Source organism: Macaca fascicularis, chromosome 4, assembly GCF_037993035.2.
Source record: "Macaca fascicularis isolate 582-1 chromosome 4, T2T-MFA8v1.1".
Classification (NCBI taxonomy): Eukaryota; Metazoa; Chordata; class Mammalia; order Primates; family Cercopithecidae; genus Macaca; species Macaca fascicularis.
Genome location: NC_088378.1, coordinates 4,715,162 through 4,726,977, shown reverse-complemented (window position 1 = coordinate 4,726,977; position 11,816 = coordinate 4,715,162).

Below are 11,816 nucleotides of genomic sequence, written 5' to 3'. Positions count from 1 at the left end.
GCTCGTGAGGGAGCCGCAGCGTTGGAGGAGGAAAGCATTTAAGAATAACACAAAGCCTTAGGCTGGAGGGAGCGTGACTGCTTACGTGTTGAAAATAAAGGTTCTATGAGTCCCACCGCGGGTGCATATTGAAAAGAAAGGGACCATTAGCACGCGACCCTCGCCTAGGTACATAAGCCGCAGCACGACTTTCGGATCACCAAGGCAGAGAAAGGAACACATTGAAGGCTTTTGCTTGCCTTTCCAGGTGGTTTCGTTTCGTTTCTAATGTGGATGATCATTTAAAATGCCTCCGGTGGCCGGGCGCGGTGACTGACCCCTGTAATCACAGCACTTTGGGAGACTGAGGCAGGTGGATCACTTGAAGTCAGGAGTTTGAGACCAGCCTGCCCAACATAGTGAAACCTCGTCTCCACTAAAAATACAAAAATTAGCCGGGCGTGGTGATGCGCGCCTGTAATCCCAGCTACTCGAGAGGCTGAGGCGCGAGAATCGGTTGAACCTGGGAGGTGGAGGTTGTAGTGAACCGAGATTGTGCCGTTGCACTCCAGCCTGGGTAACAGAGGGAAATCCTGTCTCTAAAATTAAAAAAAAAAAGAAATAAAATGCCTTTGGTGAACAGGAATTCTCAACGTTAGTGACCCGCAGTGTATTAGTGTTAATAATGGACATCCCCCTTAACCCAGCAAGCCCATCTAGGGATTTCCAAGGATAGACAAGCCAGTTTGTGTAATTTCATGTGTACAGCATTGTTTTTAGTATGGAAAGATTAGAGTTTACATATCCATCCATAGGGAGAGAGTTAAATAAATCACGGTGCATCCATTTAGTGGATTAGTATACAGCCGTTGGAACTCTATATGTGCTGATATGAAATATCTTTTTTATTTTCAAGAAAAAAAACCAGGTTCAGAATAGTGTATGAAGTATGCTACTCATTGTGCATAGGGACAAAGAAAATATATACATTCATGTTTGCAAAGATACTGGAGAAATGTTAGTAGTGGCTACCTCTAAGGATGAGCAAGAGTGACACTGACTTTTCATTGTATCTTTCTTTGTTCTTTTTGAAGTTTGTACAGTCTACATATACTAGCTATTCAAAATAAGTGGTGTTAAAGAAGAAGAAATGCCTTTGAGAATGAAAATGGTAAGCCATTAATTGAGTGGGGTTCATTTTCTGTTAGGATCGTGGTCTCTATTGGTCACAGCTGACCTTGATTGCCTCTGAAAGTGTATCTCATTACACAATGTTGCAGTCTTATAATAACACCAGGAAGGTTGTTCTGTTCCACATGAACTTCCTTCATGATGGGGTTAGGAATGTACAACCTGTGAAAACTGAGGGGGTCTTGATTATTAATAATAATGTTATTAATAGCTACCTTTTGTTGAGCATTAGGCACTATTTGTACATTATTTCTCCTCCTCACATCAACCCAGAAGGTAGGTATAAGGAAACTGAGTGGCTTCTTGAATGAAGCCAAACTGCTCTGCAAGATTGGTGGAAAAGGAGACTTTCCATGTGATAACAGGTTCCTGGATCTCATAGCTGCTCTGTCTTAGCCCTTAATATTTTTCTTTCCCTCATGAATAGTGGTTCTGAAACCTGAGCTGTCAGAAGAATCCTTGGCAGATTCCTAGACCCCAGCCTCAGACTCAGAAGGTCTGGAGTTGGGGCTGAAAGCTATGTGGCTAATGAGCGCTGCAGGTGACTCTGAGGCTGCTGGTCAGGGTCCAGCACTTGGAGAAACTCTACAGAGGGCACCTGCCCCTAATGTACTGTTGCCACTGTTTTGTTTCATTTAATTTAATGTAACTTAATTTAGGAGAGCTAAGTAATTAAACATGAGGCCAAAGTACGTAAGAAAGTGGCAGTTTTTTATTTGCAAATATGCATACACTCTCGGACGAGGTTCTCTGGTCCTCTGGTGTAGGGGGCCAGGGAAGTCACGCCGGTGCTCTCGGGTGATGTTCTCCGGTCCACGAATGTGAGGGGCCGAAGAAGTCACATCGGCACTTACCGGCGGCCAACTTTTATGCCTGGGAGCTGGAAGGGGAGGAGTTTGGGGCATGTGTGTAGGAGTGGCTTCTTGAATTTCGGTGTCCCCGGCTTGATGTCACTCTGAGCATGCTCAGTTGACTTGGTTCTTTTCCCGGGCGTGGGAAAATCTGTGATGAAGAACCTGGAAACAACAGGAACTGCTCCATCTTGTTCACCTTCCTCCATCTTGTCCCTTTTCCATCACCCAAACAGTCCAACCTCTTATTGATTATAAGAATTTAGGGCGCCGTGGTCTGCCTGGCTGCTTCCTGCTGTTAAGGGGCGTAGTTAGGGTCTGAGGTTGGCAGTTGGGTGTAGGGATGCAGGAGCATTTGGTTGAAGGTGACTCGGGTGATCTCTTGGACCCTGGCTCGGAGAAATTTTATTAGAATGGGAGCAAGACATAACATAAGACAGAGGATTAGTATGGGAATTAGGAATGGAAGCATCTGCTGTACTACAGGCAGCAGCCATACCGGTGGTCCGGGGGTTAAGGGGGTGTTAAATTGTTGAAGCTCCTTTTTGATCTTGTTTAATGTTTGGACGTTGGTGTCAACCAGGCCTGATTCATTTACGTGGTAGCAACACTCCTCTCCTAGGAAGAGGCACGTGCCTCCTCTTTCAGCAGTAAGAAGATCTAATGCCCGTCTATTTGTGCTGCTACCTGGGCCACTGAGGTGATTTGACGTTGTAAAGAGGCTAAGCTTTCAGCTGAAGCCTCTATGGCTGCCTGGACCTGAGTGGAGAGGGTCTGTGTGGATTGAATCGAGTGGGTGAGGGCCCCTGTTCCAAGTCCTGAGGCTACTAGGGACGATGCTAGGGAAACCCCGATAATTAAGGGAAGAAAAACAGCTCGCTTTTGGATGTTATTGCTGGAGCTGAGCTGGGAAGCTAGTTCGGACAATTCTCCTTCGCTATATAGGGTTAAGCTAGGCACTAAAGATACCGGAACGCAAAGGGACTGGGTGATGGAGGTATGGTTAAGAGTTTTAGATAGAGTTTGGTTACACCAAAAGTGGCCTCCAATGGGGGCCGTCTGGGTCCTGCTGGGAGCTTGTGTGCGATCACACCATGAAGAGTTTGGAGTAGAGTAGTAAAAAGGAAGGGTTTGACTCTGTGGATTACGGTATAATGGGACTTGAGGCAAGGATGTTGCTTGAGAGGAGCTGGTAGAGTCGGTGGTGATATTGAAAGCGGCTGGATCCCTGGGACTCCCGGTGGGCTCAGGGAGTTAAAGGTGGACTATATGCAACATCTTGGTCCTCATATCCCACCGCAACCCTCCAAATAAAGAGAGTATACATGCAACAAGTACCCCTCCCTAAGAGTAAACAAGTATATCCTCCTAAGAGTGTACAGGCCCTACAAAATTTAACCTCAGTTGTAAAATCTCATGAACAGAAAATACAGAAGCTGTTAAGCCCCCCAAACCCCCTTAACAATGAGGACCCATTCTCATGGCTAACACTTATTCACCAGGGACTTAACCCAGGCTGCTGGAGTACGGAACCTCTCCCACTGCTTCCTTTGCGCTGCGCTCGGAAAAGCTCCCTTAGTGGCAGTCCCGCTACCAACCGCTTTCCCAGCTCCCAGGCATAAAAGTCCGCCGCCAGCAGGAGCCGGCGTGCCTTCTTCGGCCCCCCACATTTGTGGACTGGAGAACATCACCCGAGAGCGCCGGCGCGACTTCCCCGGCCCCCTACACCTGAGGACCAGAGAACCTCATCCGAGAGTGTATGCATATTTGCAAATAAAAGACTGCCCTTTCTTACGTACTTTGGCCTCATGTTTAATTACTTAGCTCTCCTAAATTAAGTTACATTAAATTAAATTAAAACAGCTGGTGCTGAAACCCAACCTGGGAGGAGACCCTTCCTCAACATCCCCTAGGGGTCTGAGGAACCTCCTCCCCAGCGAACCGGCTCCCAACCCAACCAGCCACCAACACCGAACAAGTGTTCCAGCTTTCCACTGGTGCCGCTCTGAGAATTTCTTCTTCGGCGAGTACTCCCCTTTGTTAACCATCTCCGTCCGTTTCCGTGTCCTTGGCCTGGAGTCGTACGTACGCCCAAGGACGTAGCCACCCTGTGGCGCAGTGAGGTCTTCAACCTGGAGACGTCCGTCTTGAAGTTCCTCAATTCTCCGTTAGTGGCTCCAGGAGCCCCCGGTCTCTAGCAGCGGCAAAGGACGCTTTGCCACTGCGTGAGGTCGGTTTCCATTTCTGGTGGTTAAACAATGGGAACCTCACAATCCAAAATCCCTAGGAACACCCCCTTAGGGTGTCTCCTCCAAAACTTGGAAGCCTTACATTTAGCTCAAGATTTAAAATGAAAGCAGCTAATTTTCCTCTCCACTGTGGCATGGCCGCAGTATAAATTACACAACCAGTCTCAATGGCCACCAGACGGCACACTTGACTATAACATTCTATTAGATCTCTCTAATTTCTGCCAAAGGCTTGGAAAGTGGTCAGAGATTATCTATGTCCAAGGCTTTTCGGACTTGCGCTCTTGCCCAGACCTGTGCGCCCAGTGTTCAATGGCCCAGGTCTTGTTAGTTAAAACCCAGCCCTTGGCCCCCACACCACAAGCAGAGGAAGATTCTACTTCCATCTCAGACGAGGCCGATGGCGGGGCACCTCCCTCCCGACCTTCCAACCCCCGTCCCTATGCTCCTCCCACCGCCCCTCCCTCAGCCACTCCTCTTACCTCTCCCATTTCCGCCCACAGTCGCTCCGAGACCACGGTAGCGGCCCCCACTAGTCAGCCCTCTACCAGTCAGCCTGCCCCAACCCCCTCTGCCGGTCAGCCGGTCTCAACCTACCCGACTGGTCAGTCTGTTTCAACCTCCCCTGTTAGTTTGTTGCCCGCCCCCCCCCCCGAGAGGTCGCCAGAGCCAAAGGACTAGTTAGAGTCCATGTCCCTTTTTCCTTGGCAGACCTTTCTAAGATTGAAAAACCGCTCAGCGATTTCTCTGCTAACCCCACCCTATATTCCAAGGAGTTTCAATACCTATGTCAGGCGTATGATCTAACCTGGCATGACTTACAGGTCATTTTGTCCTCCTCCCTTAACCCAGAGGAAAGAGAGCGTATTCTTGCAGCCGCCAGGCAACATGCAGATCAATGGCATTTAACTGACGCCACTGTCCCGTTAGGAGAGATGGCTGTCCCGTCCATAGAACCAGATTGGGACTACCAACCACGCAGCCTGGCCACCATAGGAGAGATATTATGGTTCAATGTCTCTTGGCCGGTATGCAGGCAGCCTCTAACAAAGTGGTCAATTTTGATAAACTAAAGGAAATCATCCAGCACTCAGATGAGAACCCGGCTTCCTTCCTAAATCGCCTTACAGAGGCACTAGCCCAATTTACTCGGCTAGACCCCACCTCCCCAGCCGGAGCAGCTGTCCTAGCCTCCTATTTTATCTCCCAGTCAGCCTCAGATATTCGAAAAAAGCTAAAAAAGGTTGAATATAGGCCTCAAACCCCCATACAGGACTTAGTAAAATTGGTCTTTAAAGTTTTTAACTCCAGAGAGGAAGCAGCTGAGGCCGCAGAGCTAGACAAGGAGAAAAGAAGGGCTGTGCTTCAGGTGCAAGCTCTAGTGGCTGCCCTCCAACCAGCGTTGCCCACTCTGCCGGCAGGGAAGACACAGGGCAAGTCTCCCAAGGGCTCCTGCTATAAATGTGGAGACCCAGGACACTAGGCAAACCAGTGTCCCCCGGCCAAGCCGGCCACTCCGTCTCGTCCATGCCTTAAGTGTGGCACAACTGGGCATTAGGCAAAACAGTGTCCAAATCCTCGCCTGCCTACCACGCCGTGCCCAACCTGCCGACAGGAAGGACATTGGAAGTCTGATTGCCCCGCCAGCAGGGCAGGCATTGCGCCTCAACGTGGTGCCTCTCCTCAAAGGCCGGAAGGCTCCTTCCAGCTCCTACACCTGGACGACGACTGACGGTGCCCACACTCGGAGACCCCGGTCACCCTCGCCGAGCCTAGGGTAACTCTACAGATAGCAGGTAAGCCAATTTCTTTTCTCATCAATACGGAGGCTACCTATTCTGTTTTGTCAACCTATGGAGGTCCTAGCCAGCCAGCCACTATCTCAGTAGTTAGGGTAGACGGTAAACCGTCTAACCCTCGCCAGACCCCAATGTTAAATTACTGCCTGGACTATGCATGCTTTGCCCACTCTTTCCTCATCATGCCCTCTTGTCCCACCCCCTCTTGGGACGAGACATGTTAACCTAACTCAAAACATCTATTCTCCTTCAAAACATCTATTCTCCTTCCCTTTCTCCAGGTGACCAGGTTCTACTCAAAGATCAACACCCTCCTCAAATTTTCCCGCTTCCTCACCATTCTTCATCTTAACTGACTTTTCCCTCATAAACCCCATAGACACCCTCCTTCCCGACCCTTCTCCCGACCAGTAGGTTTCCCAACTTTTTACTCTCATAGAAGACCTAGCTTGGTAAGGTGCCCTTTATGATTTCAGCAATGTTGAACTTACCCTCTACACCTTTGTTACCACTATTATGGTTCACTCTAATTATTCCTGCTAGCCTTACTAATCCTAAATTTGTATGGAGATTTTCTATAACTGAAACCTGGTCTACTGACAACCAGGCTCACTCACAAATGCAAGGTACTATAGATTGCTCCCCCCAGGGCTGTCAAGCTGCCCTCCTCCTTAACTTTCACCTGAGTTCTGTCGGCAACTATGACCACCCAGTCATATGTTTCTTGTATGACCAAACGGAATATAATTGTAAGAACTACTGGCAAGAAACCAACCTGGGGTGTCCATACAACTATTGCAACATGCATGAGATAGGTTTAATGTGTGCAAATGGCATTTGCACCCCTAATGATCGACCTTTTGTAAGAAATAGAACATCAGGAGGATATATTCTTACTATTAAGGATCCCTGGGAGCCCCGGTGGGCTCAGGGAGTTAAAGGTGGACTATATGCAACATCTTGGTCCTCATATCCCACTGCAACCCTCCAAATAAAGAGAGTATACGTGCAACAAGTACCCCTCCCTAAGAGTAAACAAGTATATCCTCCTAAGAGTGTACAGGCCCTACAAAATTTAACCTCAGTTGTAAAATCTCATGAACAGAAAATACAGAAGCTGTTAAGCCCCCCAAACCCCCTTAACAATGAGGACCCATTCTCATGGCTAACACTTATTCGCCAGGGACTTAACTTAACCCAGGCTGCTGGAGTACGGAACCTCTCCCACTGCTTCCTTTGCGCTGCGCTCGGAAAAGCTCCCTTAGTGGCAGTCCCGCTACCAACCGCTTTCCCAGCTCCCAGGCATAAAAGTCCGCTGCCAGCAGGAGCCAGCGTGCCTTCTTCGGCTCCCCACATTCGTGGACCGGAGAACATCACCCGAGAGCGCCGGCACGACTTCCCTGGCCCCCTACACCTGAGGACCAGAGAACCTCGTCCGAGAGTGTATGCATATTTGCAAATAAAAGACTGCCACTTTGTTACGTACTTTGGCCTCATGTTTAATTACTTAGCTCTCCTAAATTAAGTTACATTAAATTAAATTAAAACAGCCACCACTGGGCTGGGGTCAAGAGGCTTTACTTCCCACACTTGGGCCTCAATTGGGACCTCTGAGCTTTCCACTAGTTTCCGTTCCATGAAGGAGTACAAATTGGAGTATGTAAAGACATATGTAAGTGGATAATTTGGGTTTGAACTAAGTTCTCTGTGACTCTCATACTTCCCCCATGTTGCCACAAAAAGTATTTCTTTCATGTTGCCATGTGTCTCTTCTTTCAAATATGAAGCAGGAATGTGATCTAAAGCATAAGAACATAGCAATAGATAGACCCATATACATGATTTTGTAAAACTTTAGAAAGGCCAGTCCTACATGGTTTGTCCATATTTGGATGGTGTATGGAAGGCACAAATGAAAGCATCACTGGCTATTCTGAACCCCAGGTTTGTGGAAGTGAGTGTAAAGGCCCAGCAGTGAGCCCCAATCTCACCTGCCCATCAAAGTTCAGAGACAACAATCAGAATAGGCTGCACTTGGCGCTTCCCTGTAGACACAGGATCTGTGAGTTTGGACAGATTTCTGGTCAGTTTGGAAGGAAGCTGGCCTCTGTTGACAGAGCACCCCTTATGGGTCAGTGTTGTGCAGGCAGTCTACGTTCACAGTGTGTATGCGATGACAGTGCGTCTGCTTGTAGAAGGGGCTGGGTCCCCTCTGCAGAGCCTCTGCATGGGGCTGCATGACTGGTTCCGGCCGACTTGCTGAGGAGCGCCCAGGCTGTCCACAAAGGGACTCTTCTTCCTTCCTGATCTGCAGAGCCATTTGCAATGTGTGATGGCAAGTGCTTTACTTCAGTTTTCATCCCTGGGCCTGGAGATTTCTGTGCCCTGGGTTAATAAACATATTATCTAAAGAGCTTTCATATCTTTCTAGAGAATAAGGAAAATGATACTCTGAAGAATTTCTGTTCCTTTTGTTATTATCTCAGGGGAAGGTAGTTATTAAGTGTTCACTGATTAGGATTAATGTTTCCAATTTTTGTCAAGAAGAGAATGTATGTATTACTAATTTGACTATAATTTCAATAGAAACTATGTCATTAAAAATGTTGGCAGTCATGCATTTCCTGCATGGTTATGAATTTTTTTCATGTATCTACATAGTATTTTTATAATGGTCTAATTTTAATTCATTCACTTTCTCAGGAAAATTTTTTTTCCATTTCAGCATGTAGTATTTATCACCTTTTCATGAGGCCCACACTCTTCCAAGGAGGCTGCTGATTGACTTTAAGCTGATTACCTCCATTTGTTCTTTCCTTGATCTTACAACGTCCATCAGCTTCCTATGATTGAAGAAAAGCTTCCATTTGTAATAAACCAACTTCTCTCATCCAATTATCAACATAGACCAAAAAAAAAAAAAAAAAAAAGGCCAGGCACAGTGACTCATGCCTGTAATCCCAGCACTTTGGGGGGTCAAGGTGGGCAGATCACTTGAAATCAAGTGTTCAAGACCAGTCTGGCCGACAGGCTGAAACCCCGTCTCTACTAAAAATACAAAAATTAGCCGGGCATAGTGGTGCACGCCTATAGTTCTAGCTACTCAGGAGGCTGAGGCAGGTGAATCGCTTGAATCCAGGAGGTGGAGGTTGTATTGAGTGGAGATCACGCCACTGCACTCCAGCCTGGGTGGCAGAGCGAGACTCTGTCTCAAAAAGAAAAAATAAAAAAGAAAGCAGAGTCGTTCTGAGTGAAAACATTGAATTCCACCGTTTCCTGATCATATTGCCTTTATTTTGTTCATTCATTCATTCTGGAAATGGGGATAAATAACCCGTTTGTCTTTCCTGCAGGTTTGTTACGATGGCAAAGGCAATTTAGAAGGAGGTATTTAGTGGATGATAAAAGTGTTTTGTAAATGTAAAGATGCATTGTTTCTGTCCTGCTGCCAAATTTTCTCTCAGCCCAGCACCTGCCTCTATTTGGTTCTTAGGTTACACATTAATTCCATTTGCTTAGTAATTTAAAGAATGTACTGTAGTACACCAATAAGCTAAGAAACTCGGACCCTTGACCCCGAGTCACCAGTGTCACCTAGATTCAAAAACCAATACAACGTGTCAAGTATGAATGCACAATAGTTTAGCTAAGATAGCCCTTCCTGTCCCACCTCTAATGAACCCACATGCTGCCCCAGGGCTTGGTACATCCTGTTAAGTAAGCAGCTTTACTCCCTCCTGCTCCCTATTTTTGTCTTAGGTTGGTTTCAGTCCTTCCACTATGAATGGAGAAGTCACAAAGAAATGGTTTTACAGGCAAGGAATCTTTACTCTGTTTAGCAACTCAGTAACTTGTTAGCAAATAAATGGCAAAGGGTCAAAGGAAGTGGAAACCTCACTATTTTGCAATCCCTGTAGAAATGAGAGATTCAAGCAGCAATCATCAATAGAAGCCAAAATCCTCCTTTGAAGGGAACTGGATAATCCCAAGTGCTGGACTGGCACCCACAGATTCCCTGCTGCTGGTCACCAGGGGAAAAGTGCTCAGCACACTATTCAGGCAGCTTTCCCAACCCCTCTGTCCCCAGGAGCTGGGAGCAGGGAGAAATAGTGAGGAGGTTTTCATGGTCAAATGTATTTAGGAAACTTATTTGAATCAGGCAATTACTTAATTTCTGCAACTCTTCTGAGAGCCTTTACTAAGCTATGCGAATTGTGATACCGCAAGAGGAACTTTCACCATGTAGCATTTCCCAAACTTTTTGTTGAGACAGTCTCACTCTGTCACCCAGGATGCAGTGCAATAGCATGATCTCAGCTCACTGCAGTCTCTGCTTCCCAGGTTCAAGTGATTGTCATGCCTCAGCCTCCCAGGTAGCTGGAATTACAGGCCTGTGCCACCATGCTCAGCTACTTTTTGTATTTTTAGTAGAGACAGGGTTTCACCATCTTGGCTGGTCTAGTCTTGAACTCCTGGTCTCAAGTGATCCACCTGTCTCGGCTTCCCAAAGTGCTGGGATTAGAGATGTAAGCCACTGTGCCCGGTCCTCCCAAGCTTCTTTGAACATAGAGCCCGTTTGGAAGGTGGATTTGTGGGACTAAGCCTCCCAGGGGCTCCAGCGGCTGTGCGCCCTGATGGCTGTGCACCCCGACCGCTGTGCACCACGACAGCATCCATGCCTTCGAAGCTGGGGGGTGCCATGGGAGGGCTCAGAGCTGCACACCAGGCTGGATGAGCCCGACTGCTTTGTAGCTGCCTGTATGTGGCAAGTAACTAACACTCCCTAGGCCTCAATTTTTAAATCTATAAAATGAAAGCAGTAAATATCACATTATGTAAGTTGTTGAGTATTTATGAGAATTAAAAGGAATAATCGCCATAAAAGGCCTGATACCGCCAATAATATATTTGACAAATATGAATTTCTCTTTTTCCCTTTATTCTACTTTATGGCAACTCCTACCTACTATTCTTTCTTTTGCTGCTAAGCAGACATCTGGGTTTGTTTATTTGTTTGATTGTTTTATCAAGGGGAGATTCTAAATATTGTACCCTTTAACCCTCAAAGCATTATCTATTCTGTTAGAGGGTAAAAGGCAGAGATATAAATTATCCCTGTTGGTTTCTAACCTTGGAGAAGGTCGGAAATGTCATGAGCTCTCTCTAGATTCTCTTGTGTGCTTCTCTTACACAATCCTTTGGTTCTGTGTGTGGTGAAAACCGGACTGGGGGAAAATCAGATCAGCAGAAACCGAATGCTGAACCGACTGGTGAATAGAGAAATGCAGATTGAGTATCCCTACAATGGAATATTATTCAGCAGTAGAGAGAAATGAAGTATGGACCCATGCATGGAAGGAAACATGCAGGGATGTTTCCTACAGCATAGAAGGACCTTGAAAACACAGGGCTAAGTGAAAGGAGCCGGACAGGAAGGATCATGTATTGTGTAGTCTGCTCACGTATGATCTGCTCACATGAAATGCCCAAGGTAGGCAAATCCACAGTCAGGAAATAGATTGGTGGTTGCCAGGGGCAGGGACTTTTGGGGGACAATAGGGAGTGACTGTTAACAGGGACCTGCTTTCTTTTGGGGTGGTGAAAATGGTCTAACATTGATTGTAGTGAGGGTTGTGCAGCTCTGTGAATATGCTAAAAAAAACCATTGAATTGGACACTTAAATGGGTGCAAATTATATTCCAATAAATTATCTGTAGAAACTTAGCAGCATATTATTATTATTATT